Consider the following 5009-nt stretch of genomic DNA (forward strand, 5'->3'; position numbering starts at 1 on the left):
TGTAACGAAATGTTACCTACACACTCTGGTTCGACTGCCGCTTTCGCTTGCAGGTTTCATGGATTGTAAATAAAGTATGAAATAGTATTTAGGAAGCAGAGATCGGTGACACAAACAACTTAGGCAGATATAGATTTCGCACGTTTATTGTACATTCAAACTTAACAGTATAACAAGATACGTGGCGGCAGGTGGGTTTCTAAGTTTCACTACAATTTAGTGAAATATTCAGTACAACATGTCCCTGTCTATAACTCGTACTCGCCCTATATTCGAGCAAGCTACTTTATCACTAGTCCTAAAGCCCTCCACGAGATAACTCAACCACGTGACAATACGGCCGGAGAGTTTCCAAGTTTCACTATAATTTAGTGAAATATTCAGTACAACATGACCCTGTCTATAACTCGTACTCGCTCTATATTCGAGCCAGCTACCTTATCACTAATCCTAAAGCCCTCCTCGAGATAACTCAAACACGTGCACGAGGACATGCGGCTATCACTTCCGCTCAATAGCTTTTCCGTTAACCCTTCTACATTCCGCCACACGCCTTCATGTGGGCTAGAGGAGCCTACCGCTCATAGACACAACCATGGCATGTCCAGAACATAAAGGGCGGAGAATGCATAACATCTCTCCTTCAAACGGTATGACGACCGGCATGTCTCCCGCAAAAATATCTCTAAGTTCACCTCGCTATTTCCCTATTAAACTAACGCCATAGTACAAAAATACTACCAAAAACCTAACAATGTATGTTCAGTAAACGTTTACGACCCCGAATTCTGGAAGGATGGGCGACATAGAGTAATTAAATCATTGGATTTAGACAGCTGAAAAAGTGCTGCTTACCTGGCTGAAGTCGGGAAAAAAAGTGCTCTATCCCAGAAGCCCCGTTGATTATTTCCGGTAGCGGCCGGTATAATTTTAAGGATTCCCGCTGGTCGGAGAATTAGACGGAACGCAACGCCCCAAAACCTTGGTGCGTTACACACCCCCTAACCACACGAATAGGCTGCGACCCCGTAGCCGGAACCAAAAAAAACTCTCAAAGTTGTAGTTGTTTTCCCAAGTACTGAACATCGATTGCCAAGATTCGTCTTTATTCGCTAAGAAGAATACAAGTGTACCCACTGCCTAACAATGCCACAATTTTCAACAAAAATAAAACAAATACCATATGACAATAATACAATTGATAATCTCCGATACAATGGAGGCGTAACCCTGCTGGCTTATAACAACACTATAATAATACAACCCTGGAATGAACACAATCATAATGTCAAAGTTGATTGGTGAGCACCATCATAATATCAAAGTTCATTGGTGAGCGCCATCATCATCAAAGTTCATTGGTGAGCACCATCATCATCAAAGTTCATTGGTGAGCACCATCATCATCAAAGTTTATTGGTGAGCACCATCATTGTAGCAAGTTCAGTAGGGAGCACCATCACAATAGGAAAGTTCATTATGCTCGTAATATGTTCAAACACAGGATTTCCACACCCTAGCAGTATTCAGTCAGGTATAAACAATTCAGCTAAGTTTGCCATCTACCAACCAATGCAATAAATGTCAGCTCGAGCGAAAAATTAGTAAAGTTACCAAGATATTACAAAATTTACCCAGTATCCCATATGGAGTTACCCTAACAATTTAAAGGTTCCCTAGACCCCAACTATTTAAAGTTTCCCTAAACCCCAATAACTAGAAATATCCTTAGACCCTAACAATTTAGAATTTCCCTAAACCCTAATAATTTAAAACTTCCCTAAACCCTAACAACTTAGAATTTCCCTAAACCCTACTAATTTAAAGGTTCCCTAGACCCCAACAATTTAAAGTTTCCATAAACCCCAATAACTAGAAATATCCTTAGACCCTAACAATTTAGAATTTCCCTAAACCCTAATAATTTAAAACTTCCCTAAACCCTAACAACTATGCAAGTGCTTGTTTGACAGGGATCGCGCGATACCCCTCCCTCGATCATTTCATTCCCAATAACAAGGTGGAGCAGCAAAGCCCGGTGTGCGTATGCATTCCGCAAACCACGCCCTGTCGATCCAAATATGTCACTCAGAAATGAAACACCCATAGAAGAATCAGAAGCACAGACACAGCGGCTTGGATTAAAATTTGACAATGGTAGTAAGTTTCATAAACCAATACTTCCTAATTAAGCACCCCTATACAAAAGTAAAATTTAATTTGCTAAAGCATCAGGAATATTCTAGAAATATTACCATTATCCTAATAATTAATAGCCGACCTTCATTACACCGGTATTAGGGAATACCCCCATTATATTTAATTGAACAAACCTCCCCTACAAGGGAGGGAAAACACCTGCTTTGCACAACTGTTCTTATCTAGATACAGTTGTAAAAAAACAAAGCCAATAAACTTAAATTAAAAAAATCGTATTACATTGCTACAAAACTTAACATTCTGGACTTTGTCCCGACATCAGGCAGTCTGCTTATCCCCCCCTTAAACATTAATTTTTGGGGAAGCCACCCCTGTGCATAAAGTATACGCCTATTTAATATATATATATACTAACCAGACATTTAGCTACCAATACTACAGGACCTCTAGTTTTATAATAATCCACACAACAATTCAGCCCGACCAGAGATGACGTTATCCCCACCCCAACTAAACTAATACTAACTAAGACAATTGCTCTGTCACCATGTTGGTCAAAACAACTCTAGCCACAATAACATTGAGCGCTCGTCATGGCTAGGCTAACCCTAAATGGCCGAATAACCCACCCAATGAATTTTCTTCAGTGGAAGTCAGAACTGAGTTCAATCTTCAATGTTGGTCAAAACAACTCTAGCCACCAAAGTGGACCCCAGAGGGCGACTCCACAACTAGACCTACTCCTACATATATTAACCCCCCCCCATTTCTCCGATCAGATTAAATTAACAATAATTTCAATCCCTACCTAGCAANTTAACATGTCAAACTAATTAATTACCTATCCTAACCTATAGCACACCAAAGAAATATCGATACCAAATCATATCACTTCTATGAAAACATGCATTACACACAAATATGTCCATAATCACAAAATGTCACTTCTTCACTGGCACACTTCTTTGGGGGAGGGGATGGTCCTTCAGGCCCTAAGGTCAAGGTCACCTGCCTGGCTCACACATAGGTTTATGGTAACTTTATGTCCACCACGTCCTGAGGAATCCCATAGAGGTTGGTTCGCGGTAAGGTATTAAAGTCCTCACACCAGTATTTGGGGGTCACTGCCGACCCTAGGGGCGAGGAAGGCTACCCCAATGTCTCTGAATCACAGCTTGCACTTAACAAATAACTTGGAGTGTCGTTCATTACCGTGACGTGGTGAACTCTCAAGTCCATAGGCACTGTATTCGGTACACCTATATGACGCGAGCAGGGGTCTACATCACAGGGGCCTGGGTCCTCTTCAACGACTCCCTCCCCCGGGTTTGGGTGCCAGCAATGCAGGATCATATGGAAATTTAAACAAAGGTAGACCTGTTTAGTAAATATCCGACATTAAATTTGTACATTTCAGACAAGATACATAACATTCACTCTGCTACAGGATCTGCTATCTCAACAACTCCAGACGGTTGAGGCATTCAATATAAAAAGAATTTACATTTGACTAATTTTTTTTCCCTGTTAAATATAAATGTATACCACTTCACTGCTACATTTTTTTTATCATCTTGCAATACACATGTAAAGTTCTAAACAGGTTCAGATTTTACCTGGTTTACCTTTCCAATAAATGTTAAGTATTGTCAGTTCCCAACCACTCAATGCACAAGAGGTCATGATAACCGATCAACCGTTCCATTTGGGCTACATTGTACCCACCGGTAGATTGCTACACTGTTTGTACTCATGATCAGTGGGCCGTGACCCACAAGCCAGTCATGCGTTATAACGCTGACGACTTTGTATACACAGACGTGCATGCTTTTGTTAGGTAAATGACCACGTCTACAACGGTGCGGTTTAACCTCTGACTTGTCAACTTTTTCTCGTGGTTAGATTATACAACAGGAAACTGACACAGTAAATATCAACTATAAATCCAAATTAATCGTCTCTGAACAAAACGTTTTTAAATGAAATAATTAAAGTTTGCCCAACAGACTGGAGTATCAAGAAACTCAAATCCCAACAGAAGTGAACATAATTGCCCTACAAAGCTAACAATATTATTTGTAGATTGCTTCCCCTTCTAGCTGGCAGCCTATGTCACCCAACCCCCCGGGATACCTAGTTTTAAATGCCACTAACCCCGCCTCCTGAAACCGTTTGTGTAGGAATATCTACAGAAACAGATAATTTCTTCATTTTGTAATATATTAACCGGCGTTCTTATAGAGATAAAGCCGAAACAAAGTGTTTTTTTTTTCTCCCATTACCCCCCACACTGGCCACCAAATGTAACGAACTGGGGTCCCTACGTGGGCGCCAATTGTAACGAAACGTTACCTACAAACTCGGGTTCGATTGCCGCTTTCGCTTGCAGGTTCCATGGATTGTAAATAAAGTATGAAATAGTATTTAGGAAGCAGAGATCGGTGACACAAACAACTTAGGCAGATATAGATTTCGCACGTTTATTGTACATTCAAACTTAACAGTATAACAAGACACGTGGCGGCAGGTGGGTTTCTAAGTTTCACTACAATTTAGTGAAATATTCAGTACAACATGACCCTGTCTATAACTCGTACTCGCTCTATATTCGAGCAAGCTACCTTATCACTAATCCTAAAGCCCTCCACGAGATAACTCAACCACGTGGCAATACGGCCGGTGGGTTTCCAAGTTTCACTATAATTTAGTGAAATATTCAGTACAACATGACCCTGTCTATAACTCGTACTCGCTCTATATTCGAGCAAGCTACCTTATCACTAATCCTAAAGCCCTCCACGAGATAACTCAACCACTTGGCAATACGGCCGGTGAGTTTCCAAGTTTCA

General features: G+C 40.8%; 1 long non-coding RNA gene across 1 annotated transcript in view; it reads right to left on the bottom strand.

Annotated features, from left to right (window-relative positions):
* LOC110459669 overlaps positions 1–5002 on the bottom strand; it is a 10830-nt gene extending 5828 nt beyond the window's left edge. Inside the window, exon 1 of the long non-coding RNA XR_002463919.1 lies at positions 4782–5002. This is a non-coding gene — a long non-coding RNA (uncharacterized LOC110459669). The remainder of the gene's footprint in view (positions 1–4781) is intronic.
* Positions 5003–5009: the final 7 nt, after the last annotated feature.

The sequence above is a fragment of the Mizuhopecten yessoensis genome, unplaced genomic scaffold (genome assembly GCF_002113885.1).
Source record: "Mizuhopecten yessoensis strain PY_sf001 unplaced genomic scaffold, ASM211388v2 scaffold1313, whole genome shotgun sequence".
Lineage (NCBI taxonomy): Eukaryota > Metazoa > Mollusca > Bivalvia > Pectinida > Pectinidae > Mizuhopecten > Mizuhopecten yessoensis.